We start from the raw sequence: 18,132 nt of genomic DNA, 5'->3' as shown, positions 1-18,132 counted from the left end.
TGCAATTAAGTGATAGATAATATTTACCCTGCTGGGAGGAAGAATTTTTTTCATTTAGATGATGGAGATAGCTGCAATTTTTTTTTAAAGATTATTTTCATTTCATTTCCCCCCTGCCCCACCGTTGTTCTTTTTTGTGTGTGTGTGCTCACTGTCTGCTCTCTCTGTCCATTCACTGTGTGTTCTTCTGTGTCTGCTCATCTATTTCTTTTTTTTTTTTTTTTTTTAAAGATTTATTTATTTATTTAATTTCCCCCCCTCCCCTGGTTGTCTGTTCTTGGTGTCTATTGCTGCGTCTTGTTTCTTTGTCCGCTTCTGTTGTCGTCAGCGGCACGGGAAGTGTGGGCGGCGCCATTCCTGGGCAGGCTGCTCTTTCTTTTCACGCTGGGCGGCTTTTCCTCACGGGCGCACTCCTTGCGCGTGGGACTCCCCCATGCGGGGGACACCATTGCGTGGCACGGCACTCCTTGCGCGCATCAGCGCTGCGCATGGCCAGCTGCACACGGGTCAAGGAGGCCCGGGGTTTGAACCACGGACCTCCCATATGGTAGACGGACGCCCTAACCACTGGGCCAAAGTCCGTTTTCCCTCATCTATTTCTTCTCATCTTTCTCTTTAGGAGGCACAGGGAACTGATCCTGGGACCTCCGGCATGGGACAGAGTCACTCAATTGATTGCATCATTTCATTTCCCTGGTCTTCTCTGTCTCTCAATGTCTCTCCTCTGTGTCTCCCTTTGTTGTGTCATCTTGCTGCACCAGCTCTCCCCCGTGTGAGCCAGCTTGCCTTCACTGGGAGGCCCCAGGAATCGAACCTGGGTTCAATTGAACCAGGTTCGATTCCTGGGGCCTCCCATATGGTAGATGGGAGCCCAATTGCTTGAGCCACATCTACTTCCAGGTAGCTATAATTTTTGCTAGAATTTCTGTATAAACCTTTCATGCTACTACAGATAGAATTGTAACCGCCCAAAAGCTATGTTCAAGTCCTAACCCCCAGCTTCATGAATGTGATCCTATTTGGAAATAGCATCTCAGAAGATGTGATTAGTGGAGATGAGGCCAAACTGGATTAGGGTGGGCCCTAGTGCAATGACTGGTGCCCTTCTAAGAAGAGAAAATCTGGACCCATGCAGAGAGAAGACTGCTCTGACGGAGGCGCAAACTGAGTTACTACACAAGCCAAAGGATGCCATGGATTGCCAGCAGGCACTACCAGGACCCCGCAGGCCTCAGAGGGAGCACGGCCTACTGATGCATTGATTTAGACTTTTAGCCTGTGAAACTGTGAGACAATAAATTCCTTTGTCTTAAGTCATCCAGTTTGTTACAGCAGCTCTAGGAAATAAGTCACATGCCCAGAAGAGAGAGAGGAAAAGAGATTCCACAGGTAGAGGAATGAGTACAGAAGCATCCATCTCCCACCCCCGAGAGCAAGGGCAATGGAATTAGTTTGTGGAAGTGATGACAGCTTTGATTGCTGGAGAGAAAGAAGGAGAAGGAAAGAAGTGAGGAAAGAAAAAACACAGGCTGCTTGTCTGAGAGTGAGGGACATGATTCTTCTATTTAAATTATCAGATGTTCTGACAAATCTTCCCAGAGCACAGCTCAATGGAAAAGCGATTTGCTTCAGCTAAACCTTTCTAGATGATATCAGTTTTGTTTTTGAAAGCATAGTCTGGCTGCAAGGTTAAGAAATATCCAAATCCCAGAAAATATCAAATTCTATAAATAATTACATTGTAACTAGTTGTTTTAATGAAATGAGGTAGTGCAGTCTCTGAAAAAGCTTTATTTTTAAAATTCCAACAAAAAGGATTGCGTGAAATTAAACCCAGCAAGAGTTTTACAAATAGCATCCATGCAGTAATAAGCCCAGGAATTCTGATGAGAACACATTTTTTTAAGATTTCACCCCCATCTTCCCTTTCACTCAGGAGGTGGCCTTTTATTCATGGCTGTTGGATGTAACCAGTGAACCGAATACTTGAAACCAATTTGCTGGCTTGAGAAGTTATTGATTCTCCCAGCATGTATATACTTGGAAGATTTCATTGTTTAACTCTGCATGTGGATGATTCTTGCCTCATACTACTTTAAGTCAGGCTGCCTGGACTCCCCTTGCTTTACTAAACTCCTTGAGGAGTTGAAAATGATTAACAGGTCTGAATGTTGACTTGAATTAAGAATACTGCTGTGCTTCACAGAACATGTCTGGTTAAGTGAAGCATATTTTTCATAAGCAAATGCTTTATTTTGAGGGAAGAGGTTGGAGAGAAATTTCTTATGTGTTCTCTACGGTGCCAAGAAGACAATGGAAATGATTGCTAAAACACCAAATGAAAGAAATGTATTTCTAGATCTTGCTTATGATTATCACTGCTTGAAGCTCTTGACCATTTATTGCTTCAGAATTGCAAAGCCTAATCAATGTATTATTCATATCATATTAGCATTGTTCATCATTTGGCCTTAATTTATATTCTTAATGTATAAAGAAACCTCCCCCATCCCTGATGGAGAGGAGGAACAGAGAGGATGTCAGGCATATACATACGCCCTCAATGATCTTGTGCATTTGTATTATTTTTTTTACCCTGTTGAATAATTATTAAAGTTCAACTCTTTGGGTAGATGAAAACAAACAAACCTCAGAATATTTAAGGTTTGTCATCTCTTATGGGTGTTTTTTAACAAAATGATTCACATGCTGGGGAATGTTTCCCTTCAGATCTTGGAAATGTGGGTCCACATACTCCCCTTTTTCCCAAGAAATATTATTACTGGCTCAGGCCATGTTTATTCCAGCAGGAAGTCTGCCATTTTGAACCAATTTTGAGCAGACATTTTAACAAGAGGGAATAATTTGATTTATTTGTTCCCAATGATCATTCATAAGACCATTGTAAGCAAGTTTGCTGGTAAATCCATGGAAAGAGAGGAGCATTTTAATTCATGGCCAGGAAAGTTCCTTTCTGCTTAATGGGAAGAGAGACCTCTGATCCTTACCTGTGTGGGTTTATGGGGAGATGATAGGCCCTAGGTTATTTATCCACTTTAACTGTGGGATCTTTTTAATACAATATGTGTTTTAGAAAGGAATCTCCTTAGGGCCTCATTCAGGGTGGGCAGCTGATGAAGAAAAGAATCAAGATAATATTTTCTTCAAACATCTGCAGTTCTGGCATTTGTTGTTGGTTTTACCACTGAGAAGTTGTTTCTATTTCAGGCCCCAGGGCTGATACAGAAGGCTATTATGATATGAACCAGAGAGTACAGCACTGAGCCAAAGGCATACCACATGACAAGAGACGAAAAGGAGCAGCTCTCAAGGAACAGGGCGAGAGACAAGCCGTGTATGGTCAGGTAGCAGCATGAGAAATATTTAACTGCCTGTTGTGGCTTAGCATGTGAAGCTTGCCAACCTCATAGCCCCATCTTAAAGCTGTACATTATAATTTTTCAGGCTGTGCAGCCAGTACATTAGACATTCAACTAACATAACTAAATTGATACATTTCTAAACTATATGCATGATGCACTTGGTGATAACCACTTGGGGGTTCTTCCTCTAAAGTTCTTGAGGATCCTCCAGAGATTCAGCAACTCAGCAACTGAAGTAGTTTTCAAGGTCTGATATTCCACCTCTTTAGGTACTGGAGTCATATCAGGATTTAACTTCCAGTCCAATATAGAGCAGGTGACCTAAAAAAAAAACACACACAAAAAAAACATTTAGACTTTCCTTTTCGGAATTTAAGAGAACTGCATACATCCAAAAACAAATTATAGCCATTGCTGTGTAGCTAGCTTATGTACAGACTCCCAGGTTCCCACATGTTGCTCATTTAGCTCTGCTTTAAGTGCCTACTCTGTGCTTGGCCACTGTGCTAGGAATTTTCACCTGGATCATTTAATTTAATTCTTAAAACAGTATCTGGGTGATTAGATATTATTGCTATTTTAATAAGAGAATTAAGGCTCAAAAAAGTAAAGTCAAAGAGAATCCTTATTGCTTGTCAAACATTTCCTTCATGAAGCTTGGTTCCACATTTTTCTGGGTAATTTCATACTCCTCCTTCTTCTTCCCCAGTCAATATTTTCCTTTTTCTTGCACACTCCTTGATCTGGCTTATTTCTCTATCTTTGTACAAGCAGTTGCCACTTCCAAAAATCTCTTTCTCTATCACCAACTTTTGACATCTTCCTCATTTTCCAGGGCATAATTCAAATTTTACCTGTTCCCAGATACCTTTCCAGTCCTCTCACTTTCTTCTTATTTTATCCATGCTCATGCTCCTTTGGTACCTTGTACATTCCTTATAGTCTTTTTTCCAAGTCAACCTTGTACTGAAGGTACTTAATTAAGTTAGTGCCTCTGCTGGGTTGTGAAACCCAGAGGTGTTCCAGCCTGTGTGCCCACAGCACCTGAGAGGAGTTTGGAATCCTGGGCAGGCAGGTATTTTAATGCCTGGTACATAATAAAGACTCAATTTGTCAAACTAAATTGAATTTAAAAGCTTAAACACATAATAAAACATGAAACAGATCCTTGAATGTTTAATTGGCCATGTCTTTGATTTCCTCTGCTTTCTGCCCTCACAATACTTTATTTCAAACATTCCTAAAAGTTTAAAGAATTATTCAGTGAGCACCCATATAATGACTCTCTAGTTTCTATAATATACATTTTATGATATTGATATGATAACATATTGATTCATCTATCCATCCCTCCATCCATTCATCCATCTTATTTTTTCCTCACTCCTTTCAGATACAAAAGATGTTTGAAATATAGTACTTTTGACTGTGGAATCAGATTGATGTTTAGTACCTGGATTCAGCCCTTGATTGTTCTGTGACTTTGGGAAGTTGTTTAATCAGAGTCTCTTTCCCCTTCTGTAAAACAAGGGAAAATGAGGTTGTGCTGCGAATTAAATGAGGTCATGTATATAAAGGATCTGACATATAGTGTGTGTTCAATACATGGTAGCAAGAGAAAAAGCAGAACATAAATATTTATTTAGGCTACTAGCACTGGTTCACAAAGATCTGTGCTTCTGGGCTTTCTGCTTCAGACCTCTGTTTTAGGCCGAGATGGAAAAGAAATTCACAGAAGACAGTCTCCGGCTCTTCCTTGCTATGAGCAGGAGATCCTGGGATTCTGGAGGTGAACAAGTCGTGATCTGGGTTTTGGTGTAGAAACTATATTCTGAATTCCCTGTTATAATCGAAAGACCATAAGAGCTAAGAGCAGAATTACCAATTAGCTGCTTTTCACCCAGACAAAATAGGGGATCATAATGCTTATCTAATGTTCAAAAGAAACTGTGAAAAAAGTGCATGTGATTAGGAGAGCATGCCAGGGCTCCCAGGCAGCCGTAAACATGCCCCCCTCTCCCCTCCCCAAGCTCTTTGGTGCAGGACCCTGCATATTTTCTGGGCATAACACCTCACTGGTACAACTGTCCTGTCTAAGGCTATAGAATATCCCCAGTTTACAGAACCTTCTTTTAATTACGCCCCAGATCATCTTGCCCCAGAAATGACCCTGGAAAGCTATGATTAGAGAATAGAGGATGATGTCACCTCCCCTGTAGCCTTGGACCAGACAATGTTTGGGACTGTTGGAGGATAGGAAAAGGAAGATCTTATTCTTTGTTTCTTATCTGGACTCTCACTATGCCCAACCCCATGCCTGGTTATTGCAATGCCCTTCACACCTTTAATTTAGTCATATTGTGAACACAATGATGTGAATATACTTTGAATGAATAAAATTGTGGTCTATCTATATGAATTTTTTCTTCTGCACACTTAGGATTGGGACCTTGTGGTAGGTTGGATTATGCACCCCAGGGGAAAAAATGCAAACAAAAACAAACATGTTCTTAATCTTAAACTTTTCCTGTGGGTGTGAACCCATTGTAAATAGGATCTTTTGAAGATGCTATTTTTAGTTAAGGTATGGCCAACTGAATCAGGATGGGTCTTAATCCTATTACTGGGGACCTTATAAACAGAGAAATCCACAGGGAAGAACCAGAAGCTATTGGTCAACAGAACTTGAAAGAGGAAAGAGAAGACATCACCATGTGATGGGAAAACCAAGGAATCCAAGTCTGGCTGACTAGTCAGACCCCCAGACCCCCAGAGGAAGTAAGACTTCTAGCTTCTGAAAGTATGAGCCAGTAAATTTCTATTTGTTAAACCAACCCATTATGTGATATTTGTCACAGCAGCCAGAAAGCTAGGACAGGCTTCTTAATTTCAAATTTGTGTTAGTGTGTGCCAATAAGGTTGTCCTGGGATGAATTGGAAGATGCCTTATGTCCTTCTCCTCCTGATGCTTTATAACCTAGGTGACATATCACATTAATCACATTAATTGATGACACATCAGCTAATCAAATATAAGTGCCTACTTCCCATCAAACCTTACCTCCCACCCTGAGACATTGAGTCAATGGGTCTTGGGAGGGACTTGAAATCTGCATTTTAAAAATCTCTACAAATTACTTGACTGCATAGTGAGGGCTAAGAACTCTCTGCTGTAAAACTATAAAGTTCTTAATAAAAACAGAGATGAAGTATGTCCTCTTTTGAGATGTAAATTCATGGTTGACTTTTTTATTTTTGCTTTGTTTTGTATCAGTTGCTGGCCATAAATTTTTTTTTTTTAAAGTAGCTGAAATGAAAAGATTAGGAATAATTTCAAAATGGAGTAGATTGGGTGTAAAATAGAAATAAAGGCTACTCAGTAGAGAACTTGAGGAGACTCTCAGTTCAAGTAAAGAGATGCTGATAATGTTTATCATAGTCAACTAGGAAGACTGAGAATGATTAGAAAATGGGTGTATCTTAGGACAAAAAGGCAGACAGGCAAAATGGGATACTATACTTTTTTCAGTTCTAAAATATGCATGTTTTACATTTTAACATCTCTAGCATCTGTTGGCCAGGTACAGATTGGGACATAGTTGTCATTGCCCATGCAGTACAAATTTTGTTGATATTTATGAATAATTGGACAATTTTAGCTCCTCAAGGTTTCAGTTAACAAACCATTTAAGGACTATTTGAAGAAAAAATTAAATCCTGGTTGTTGACTGAAAACCTATTGTTGTCATCTGCTAGTGAGAACAAAAAAGTCATAACATCAGAGCTTTCAGATGGAGTGTTAGTTGCTTAGAAGAAAATGTTGGAGACAATAGTAGAACACTTTTTACAGAAACACTGCATTTCCAGTGCTATTGATGCCACAGAAGACAATGTCATGTAACAAATGGGAACATACCAATTCTAAGTTGAAAATTGACACGGGAGAGATGCACTCTGAATGTGAATAAGTTTTGGGTTTAGTGTAATTTGTGAAATTTTTCTCTTAATGGTACGAACCATATATTTTATGTCTGGTGGTATTCTTAGATTCATGTGACATGGCCTTTGTGTTGGTCTTCATAAAGAAAAATATTGAAGGGGATTCTTAACTCTAAATAGTCTCCCAAAGAAAGCATATATAAAACTAGAAAGGGGCCCCTGGAAACACAGATGTGTGCTTCTAACTCCATAAAGGCCAGCCACTGGGACCTGAAAAAGAGGGGAGAACCACTGTGGTAGACTGATTTATGTACTACAGTGTGGACAGATTCTTAATCTTAATCTACATTCTTGTGGATGTGAACTTGTTGTTAAACAAGACCTCTTGAGCATGTTATTTTGGCTAAGGTATGGTCCAACTGAATGAGGGTGGGCCTTAATCAGGATTACTTAAATCCTTTATATGCAGAAGAAATTCAGACATACACAGAGAAAGCCATGGGGAGGAGCTGGAAGAAGGAAGTCAACAGAAACCAGAAGAGAAAGGAGAGGGCATTGCCATGTGATGCAAGGCTGCAGTGCAAGCCAAGGAACCCCAAAGACTGTGGGCAGCCAGCACCAGAATGTTACAGACTTTGAGGAGAAAACATCACCTTGCTGATACCTCAATTTTGGACTTCTCCTAGCTTCAAAGACGTAAACCAAAAAATTACCATACTGTAAACTGACCCACTTTGTGGCATTGGTCATAGCAGCCTGGCAGACTAACACAATCACCATATATTTAAACAATAATAACAGTTTTAAAGGAATGCAACTGGGTTTCCTTAAGAAAGAAGAATTCCTATTTTATTTCAATTTTTTGGAGAACCATGGAGGCATGTGAACAGGAACAGATGTATGTATGCAACAGGCTTTTCTCAGATCTTGTGTAGGGTCCATCCCAGGGACAACAACAACAGCATCCCCGGGCATGGGCATAGGAGATGGCGAACTGGGGAGGTTTGGCTTCTTTTAAGTTTCTCCACATCTGTTTTATAGAATTGCAGAATCTCAGAATTGGAGCTCAGCAGTCCATTCCCCATACTTGGGTTGAGTACCTTTCTATACTTGGATACCTCCAAATCCCTCAAGATCCATAATCAACAAGTCCCACCCCTATTTCAAGTGCTTTGATATCTCAAAAAAGCTGTCATGTAAACCTCAGTCAATGCTAACGCAGGCCTGAATATCCCATTTCTTTAAATATTTACCATAACCTATTTTTTTTAGGCCCTTTCTCATCTCTGAGTTTCTCTTCTTTATAGCCTCCAATTTGTCTATAGCCCTTACAAATAGGTCACAGAGATCCCAGTTTCTCGAGGACTGTTAGGTCATGCTTGTTGTCCAGGCTTAGTTATCACTAGTAACTCTTTCACTCTCAAAAGTGTCCTGATTAGAACAATATATAGTCATCCTACTTACAGCTGAATGGAAGGCAATAGTGAAGGCTGACTAGCAATAATTAGAGCAGGGCTTTCAGGGCTTTCAACTCTCTCCTCCCCCCAGGTGCTAATTGCAACTTTACAATTGCAGCAAAGAAGTTGCTTTAGTGACCCAGGCCATACATCACCATTGTTGCCTCCACATTAAGCTTGTCGCTAACAGAAATCTTCAAGTTCATTCCACACATGCTGCCACTAAGCCACATCCTCCTCCATATGTGAAACTTGTGCTAGTGGTTCTTTGGACCTAGGTGCCAGCATTTGTTCCTATTAAATTTTATTATCTTAGGATTCAACCTGTCAGTCTGTCAAGAACTTTGTCTTCTGAATTGCTTGCTTAGCCCTGCAAACTTCCCGCTATCAGAAAATATATAATTAATAAAATATAAAATTTTTAAAATAGACTATTGTATAATTATCCAAGTTCTCAATTAACTATCTTACATAAGACTGAGTGGTACCTCATTAGAATCTCTTTCCAGTTTGAACCTATTCATATCCTGGGAATCATTTAACATCACAAACCCACTTAATTGTAGAATCATTCAGACCTTATATTTCTGTATATTGCATGATAATATCTTAGGAGATCTTAGCAAATGCCTTTTGAAACTTCAGATGTCCAACGTGGAATGCCTTTTTCTAATCTATACCTTTTCCCATCTAATAATCCAAGCAAGGAAGGAAGGGAGGGAGGGAGGAGGAAGGGAAGGAGGTAGGGGCGGAGGGAAGAAGGAATGAAAGGAAGGAAGAATTGAGGTAAGTCTGAGGGAGGGAAGGAGGAGGAAGGGAAGGAGGTAGGGGCGGAGGGAAGAAGGAATGAAAGGAAGGAAGAATTGAGGTAATTCTGATGTGACTTCTTAGTGAACGCACTTCCTTTTAGCCTCCATGGGGCCTTAGAGATGTCATGACTGGCACATAGAATAGGTCAGTGCTCAATGAATATTTATTGATCCAAGCAGGACTTTTTATTGAAAAGCAAGTAGAAGATCTTGCTCATGGCCCTTGGATAAAAATAGTCTATTTCTTTACACCTGTCAAGAACATCTGTTTTGGGAAGTCCCAGCCACAGCTTAGGTCTACACCAGGGTATGAATTGACTATTTGCTAATCATGTAAATATTATTGCTAAAACTAAAACGTGATTGAAGCTGGAAGCGTAAACCAAATCCAGAAAGTGTCAGCTCTTTAATATAAGCAATTAATTAGGCATCATCTTTAAGTCTGGTGATTGGTCCCAGGGTGTAAATCAACTCAAATCTCACCAGCTGCTGAGAGAACTGGCTTTTTCAGGAAGGATTCCCTACTAAGGAAGAGAGGGCTGTGGGATTGAAATGAATTTCCTGAGGCTCCGATAGCCTCAGCTGTGGGACTGTTACATAAACAGGTCCAGAACAGAGCAGGAAAATGCTGTCCTGAGATGATTGAAGTATTGCAAAAAGTCAAGATTTGGAAGCCAGAGAGAGTCGGGTTCAACACCTGGTCCTGTGGTGGATGTGTGGGAGTGCTGTATATTATATATATGAATTGCTGTGGTCTAGGGCTCTTGTTAAGAGAAGTTCAATAATTAGGGGAAAAAAAAAAGAAAAAGATAGGATATAGAATTTTTTCCAAATCAACACGTATTCTATATCTAACCTTTAAACCCATCGCTATATGCCATTTTGCTAGTAAGGGATCCTGACATTATATTGGGCTTCAATTTTCAGGAAGTTCTGGATCACAGAGTGGTTCAACAATGGCAACGGAGGAATACTGGTATAGGATACTATTGACAGGTGATATATGGCTGACAGGGAGCTATACAGGACATATGTCCAGGGTGCATGGTAATGTTTGGATATACTCATAGTGGCAACAATTAAAAACTACAACTGGGGGGGTACTGGGTTCCTGGCCGGTGGGGCTCTGTTGTGGTCCCTAGGGGAGCAGCGACAGTCTCCCAGGTGCAGCGGCAAGGACCGGGAAGGAATGAGGGTCCAACAGTGAGCCCCTGACGCTAATGACTATGCTTGTGAGCTGATATGCCTGAAATAAGAACAAGGCCTAGAGCAGCATTGTGCCTGGGAATTTCCTCCTGACAGCCTTCATGTTACTCAAATGTGGCCAGTCTCGAAGCCAAACTCAGCAAGTAAATGCAATGCCTTCCCCCCAGCGTGGGACATGACACCCGGGGATGAGCCTCCCTGGCACCGAGGGATCACTATCAACTACCAACTGATGATGCAACTGGAGAATGACCTTGAATGGAAGGTTCAATGCGGATCAGCAGAATATCCCTGTCTACATAAAATAACATGACTTTAAAATGCTGTTTGACCTAATGTAAGGGGGAAATGGAAAGGAGAAATGAGTTTATATGGCTACGAGTCTCTAAAAAAGAGTCTGGAGGCTGTCAGAAGGATTGCCCTTATGCACAACTGAGCAGAGTCTAAGAGACAGATAAAGTAGATACAACCCCCAGGTATTGGTTCCTTTGAGGGCTAAAGAGGCCCATGGGTGCTATGGTCATGGCAGATGGGGTTAACTGCCATATCAGATGACCCTTCTTTGGAGCTGATGTTTATGTGTGATGAATCTGGACTCAGATGGGATCTCTCTTCATAAGACTTTCATGCTACTGTGCTGGAGTTGTAGTTGGTGTTGGGGTTTAAGATATATTTAGGGGATCTGAATCTCTGGACTGACAATGTGATAGCCAGGCCCTGAGCCTCAACAGACTCCAGCACCTACAATCTGATTTATTGGACTCACCTCACTCAGCTAAGATGGAGTTGAAGAAGGACAACCACCACACCATGGAGCCTAGAGTGCCTACAACTGAAAGCGGGAGGATTGCATCCAGTATCCATGTGGAATCTGAGCCTCCTCTTGACATAGAGGTGCAAGGACACAACCAATCCAATGTCCACAGAGAAAAGGTGGCATTGGAGTGGGAAAAGTGGACAGGTGGCTAATGGGTATGGGGAATGGCAGGAAGAGATGAGATGTGGAGGCGTCTTAGGGACTTGGAGCTGCCCTGGATGGTGCTTCAGGAGCAATCACTGGACATTGTAAATCCTCACAGGGCCCACTGGATGGAATGGGGGAGAGTATGGGCCATGATGTGGACCATTGACCATGAGGTGCAGAGGTGCCCAGAGATGTACTTACCAAATGCAATGGATGTGTTATGATGATGGGAATGAGTGTTGCTGGGGGGGGGAGTGGTGGGGTGGGGGTGGTGGGGTTGAAGGGGTCCTCATATATTTTTTTTAATGTAATATTTTTACAAAATCAATTAAAAAAAATAAAATAAAATAAAAAAACAAAAAAAAAACACCTGGTCCTGCTTCTTTCTAGTCTTGAAAAATCTTGTGATCTTTCTGAGCCTTTGTTTCTTCAGCCGTGAAATGGGGATGATATCATCTACCTTGTCGGGTTTTTGTAAGGATAAGAGAATACACAGACGGCACCCAGTGCAACACCCAGCCTGCAGGAAGGACTCCCTAAGTGGCGGTTGGGGTGGTAGTGACGACGGTGGCTATTAAAGTTTGAATGGGTTCTGGTCCCCCTCTGCTGCTGATTTGTCCTCTCTGGCCTTGCACATACACTCACCGTTTCAGATCTTGCTTCCCCTTCTCTGAAAATGCAGAAGTGGACTAGATGGTGCTCTAGGGCTAGCTTCACATTCTTCTAAGGCAGACCTGAGAATTAGGGCAACTTTGTGATGAATAGAGTGAAGCCTGCTGGCATATGGGAAGTTGATGTTGTCATCAAGCTGTATTGTCCGCGGGGAGTTCCTTTTCCTCACTCCAATACTCTCCTCCCCCCAGCCCAGGCTGGAGGCCACCTGTGCTGTCATCTCACACCTTTACCACTGTGTCTGGCTGTCAGCGGAGGCTCCAAGGTGAGGTATGATTGTGGAGGTCAGGGAGACACTCAATGCCTGACAAGGGTGTCTGGAAGAAGAGAGTCAATTTGGGAGTGTGGGGAAGGCCTGTCTTTTATTATTGAAGATTCTTAAAAGAACACATTTTTATTTCATTTTTTTCTCACCAAATTAATATGTAGTTGATGCAGAGGGTCATAAACCCACAAAAGTTTAAAGGCTACTGCCATTAACATTCTGTGTATGTCCATCCATACATTTATAATATACATAAAACAAAATTAACCTCACACTGTCACCCTGCCTTAAAATGGGCTTCTCTGTTGTTTTCTCCCCATCCTCATCACTGTTATTTGTTTGACAGATTTCTGTTCAGAGTGATACCTCAGTTATTTAGCACTGGTCTCCAGAGTGGGACCCCTGCCCCTTGTGCATATGCAAGGCAGTCTATCAGAGAGCACGAATTTTAGAATTTCCTGTTTATATTTTTACCTCTTTTTTTTTTTTAAGTGTGTGCATGTTTCCTAATATGTAAAAATATGTCTGGAGACAGTCCAGAGACAGACGGCAGCTCAAGGACAGAAGCTCTTCCCAACTCTCCTCTCTACCACCCATAATGCCGAGGACCCCATCCTTGGCGTGGCACCTCATGTTTGCAAGATGGCGCTAGGTCTTACACCCACAGTTCAGGAAGAGAGATGGAGAAAGAATGAAGCACAAAGAATTTTGTCCTAGTGAGGTGTGCTTTCACTTCCGAAAGGGATGCCTTCCTTATCGTTGTTCAAAACAAGAGAAGTAGAGAAATTAAAAATTTTATCCTTTCAGTCTCTGGTGCAAAGGAAGTCAAGGAATTGTGAATGGTTTGGGGGTAGGTGATCCATAGTGTCTGCCTTAGTCCTCGCCCCAGAAAATGCACACATACTTACACACGCACATCTTTTCGGCAATTTCAGGGGATTTCTACCTGAATTGGGGGTGGGGGTGGGGATGTCCCTCCATGGGGCAAGGTGAGAACCACACCTGTAATGGGTGCTCTGTTCCATCCCAAGCGAGGGCATGTGTGAGCAGTGACAGGGCAAGAAGTGGAAGAGAGAAGAGAAAAGGACTATATAAGAATGAGAGAGGCAAATAAAGGTTATAAGTAGCAGATACCATAACAGTGAAAAAGAAACATGGGACAAAGAGAAACAAATGGATAAAACAACATTACAGTGAGGGAATAGAGAAATGATAAACAGTCATTTAGGTGTCTGAGGCTTATAGAGTGTGCACCCTAAAATCCAATGTGGGTGCATAGATGGTGGTGGAGTGGGTGACATTTAGTGAAATGCTGTGCTAAGGCTTCTTCATTTCTGTATAGTCATGGGATATGTGCTAGGAGTTCAAGGGGCTTTCTAGAAGATGTGTTGACTTGGAGATTTTAAGTCTTTAAGAACAATGGACAAGATAGGCACATTTCTCTAGAACACTGCAGCATGCTTTCAAATTAGGTACTCGGTGTGTTCATGATGGCAATTTTGCAGTTACTTCACTTCAGCTTTGAAGGAACTGATCACAATATTTAGAATTTTTGTACGAGTTGATGATAACATTTACACAGCAGCAGAATAATTATGGCTATCCCTGAAACCATCCTGTAAGACCCACAACAAACTTTCTCCAGTTGGAAAAACCAGTAGATCCCCCAGCATCTTTGGATAGTAGAATAAACGGTTTCTAAGAGCAATGCAGATGATGAAACCATATGGATTTTACACAAGGGGGATTAGTGATATCAGGGGAGTTCATCACATTAGAAAATAAGTTTTGTTTTTTTTTTAAATGGAAATCATGAAGCTGAAGAAGAATTTGGTGGCTTTCTCAGGGGAAGAAATATCTGATTTCTAAGTGGCCATGGTGGCTGCTGGGTGCGGGGAGTGGAAAGAAGAGAAGAGATGTGGAGGCATTCTCGGGACTTGGAGTTGTCCTGGGTGGTGCCCCAGGGACAATTGCCGGATGTTTTATGTCCTCCCATGGCCCACTGGATGGAATATGGGAAAGTGTGGGCTATGGTGTGGAACACGGGACATGGGGTACAGCGATGCCTGAAGATGTACTCACCAGACGCAATGGATGTGACATGATGATGGGGGAGAGTGTTACTGTGGGGGGAGTGGTGGGGTGGGGGTGGTGGGGGTGAATGGGGACCTCATTTTTTTAATGTAATATCTTTTAAAAAATGAATAAATTGAGTAAAAAAAAAAATCTGATTTCTGAATGTAGTCTATATCCTGAGCAGTTTTTTTTTTAATTTTTTTATTTTTTATTGACTTTGTAATAATATTACATTAAAAATATATATGTGAGGTCCCATTCAACCCCACCCCCCCACCCCCCCCTCTCCCCCCCCCCAACAACACTCGTTCCCATCATCATGACACATCTATTGGATTTGGTAAGTACATCTTTGGGCACCTCTGCACCTCATATACATTGGTTCACATCATGGCCCATACTCTCCTCTATTCCATCATGTAGGCCCTGTGAGGATTTACAATGTCCGGTGATTACCTCTGAAGCACCATCCAGGGCAGCTCCATGTCCCGAAGACGCCTCCACCTCTCATCTCTTCCTGCCTTTCCCCATACCCTTTGTCCATTATGTCTACTTTTCCCAATCCAATGCCACCTCTTCTATGTGGACACTGGATTGGTTGTGTCCATTGCACCTTTATGTCAAGAGGAGGCTCAGATTCCACCTGGATGCTGGATGCAATCCTCCCATTTTCAGTTGTAATCACTCTAGGCTCCATGGTGTGGTGGTTGTCCTTCTTCACCTCCATCTTAGCTGAGTGTGGTAAGTCCAATAAATCAGATTGTAGGTGCTGGAGTCTGTTGAGGCTCAGGATCTGGCTATCACATTGTCAGTCCAGAGATTCAAATCCCCTAAATATATCTTAAACCCCAACATTAACTGCACCTCCAGCACATTAGCATGAAAGTCTTATGAAGGGAGATCCCATCTGAGTCCAGATTCATCACACATAAACACCATTTCCAAAGAGGGGCCATCTGCCCTGGTAGTTAACCCCATTGGCCATGACCATAACTCCCATGGGTCTCTTTAGCCCTCAAAGGAACCAATATCTGGGGGTTGTATCTGCTTTATCTGTCTCTCTGACTCTGCTCAGTTGTGCATGAGGGCAAACCTTCTGCCAGCCTCCAGACTCTTTTTTAGAAACTCGTAGCCATATAAACTCATTTCTCCTTTCCATTTCCCCCTTACTTTAGGTCAAACAGCATTTTAAAGTCATGGTATTTTATGTAGACATGGATATTCTGCTGATCCGCATTGAACCTTCCGTATAAGGTCATTTTCCAGTTGCATCATCAGTTGGTAGTTGATAGTGGTCCCTCGTTGCCAGGGAGGCTCATCCCCGGGTGTCATGTCCCACGCTGGGGGGAAGGCATTGCATTTACATGCTGAGTTTGGCTTCGAGACTGGCCACATTTGAGTAACATGAAGGCTGACAGAACGAAATTCCCAGGCACAAAGTTGCTCTAGGCCTTGTTATTATTTTGGGTTTATCAGCTCACAAGCATAGTCATTAGTATCAGGGGCTCACTGTTGAACCCTCACTCCCTCCCGGTCCCCACCACTGTACCTGGGAGACTGTCGCTGCTCCCCTAGGGACCACGACAGAGCACCACTGGCCAGGAACCCAGTACCCCCCCTACTGTGGTTTTTAATTGTTGCCACTATGAGTATATCCAAACATTACCATGCACCCTGGACATATGTTCTGTACAGCTCCCTGTCAGTCATATATCACCTGTCATTGGTATCCCATACCAGTATCCCTCCATTGCCATTGTTGAAACACTCTGTGATCCAGAACTCCCCGAAATTTGAAGCCCAATATAATGTCATGGTCCCTTACTAGGGAATGGCATATAGCGATGAGTTTAAAGGATAGATAAAGAACTTGGATAAAGTTAGATAAAGAACTTAGATAAAGAATGTTGACTTGAAAAAATTCCACATCCTATTTTTTTCTTTTTTTTTTCCCCCCCCCCCCCCTAATTATTCAGCTTTTCTTCACAGGAGTCCTAGACCACAGCAATGTATATATATAATATACAGCACTCCCACACATCCACCAGAAAACCTTTTCCCTTCCACAGTGATACTCTTACGCCCTATTCATATCATATTTACTTAAAGTGATGTACAGAGTCTGAGACATTAGCTTTCTAACAAGGTGACATCTGTGTTTACATTATGGTGCATACTTTAGGATACACAGTTCTTTACATTTTTAGTTATCCTATGTTTTACATTATGGTTTACATTATCAGTCTGTCATCTCCTATATGTTATGGTGTAATATTACATGTTTTATATCCATCCTTGTGTACTCTCAAGAAACTCCTCTCTTACCCCCCATTTACTTTGGTTCCACACATTTAACGTCCATTTTCCCTTCCACCTTGGTGCCCTCAGTGATAGCCAACCTCCGTTTCCTGAGGAGCCACTTCCAGAGATAGATGGAATAGTGTTCAGGGCCTAACTTGCTCAACTGCCCCAATGCCCTGGGAGCCACCCTTTCTCTCGAGGGATACAGTTCCCTCTATTGGATGGCATTAGTCCTCCCCAGGATGTGGGTCCACCCCCACTCTCACTACTTGGGTTTCTACCCCATGGTGTCACCCACTCTGGCAGAATGAGCATTTAGACATTCCCCAGGAGCCCGTCCTGCATCAGACCCTCCCCTCCGAGCATTCTAAACAGGTAACCCTCTTTATTATATTTTGATATGATTTTCTCGGCATTTTACTCTCCACCAACACCTGACCCTCTCCTGGTTCGTATGCTACCCCTCCCTCCCCCCACTTTTGGGCAACGTTACCCACCCGTCCCTCCCCAGCCACCCTCAAACCCGCAAAGCCCCAAGCAAAGGCAACCCCTTGCCCCCCTTTTATCTCTTCTTTGTGTTCATACTTACCACCATCTCGTCTTAAATTCCACCCCTGCAGACATCGGCTCATATCCTTCCTTCACCCTCCGATTTCCTGCAAGCCTATCGTTCAGTCTCTTGCTATCTAGGGCAGCTTGTTTATTTCATATCATTGAGGTCATGTAGTATTTGTCCTTCAATGTCTGGGTTGCTTCACTCAACATAAGGTTCTCAAGATTCATCCATGTTATCACATGTGTTTGTAGTGTGTTTGTTCTTACAGCCGAGTAGTATTCCATTGTGTGTATATACCACATTTTATTGATCCACTCGTCTGTTGATGGGCATTTGGGTTGATTCCAACTTTTGGCAATAGTGAACAATGCTGCTATGAACATTGGTGTACATATATTGGTTTGTGTTCTTGTTTTCAGTTCTGCTGGGTATATTCCCAGCAGTGGTATTGCTGGGTCATATGGCAAATCTATGGCTAGTTTTTTGAGAAACCGCCATACTGTT

The 18,132-nt window shown here is 42.1% G+C and overlaps 1 long non-coding RNA gene across 3 annotated transcripts in view; it reads left to right on the top strand.

Moving 5' to 3' along the window:
- LOC105746014 (uncharacterized) overlaps positions 1 to 18,132 on the top strand; it is a 116,134-nt gene that overhangs the window by 61,860 nt on the left and 36,142 nt on the right. The window contains exon 2 of one of the 3 annotated variants that reach the window (XR_011649394.1): positions 3,229 to 3,365. The exons of the other annotated variants lie outside the window; for them this stretch is intronic. This is a non-coding gene — a long non-coding RNA (uncharacterized lncRNA). The remainder of the gene's footprint in view (positions 1 to 3,228; positions 3,366 to 18,132) is intronic. 3 annotated transcript variants of the gene reach the window in all.

The sequence above is a fragment of the Dasypus novemcinctus genome, chromosome 8 (genome assembly GCF_030445035.2).
Source record: "Dasypus novemcinctus isolate mDasNov1 chromosome 8, mDasNov1.1.hap2, whole genome shotgun sequence".
In the NCBI taxonomy this organism is placed as follows: Eukaryota; Metazoa; Chordata; class Mammalia; order Cingulata; family Dasypodidae; genus Dasypus; species Dasypus novemcinctus.
Note: the sequence above shows the minus strand (reverse complement) of the source record. Positions and strands in the feature narration are given on the sequence as shown.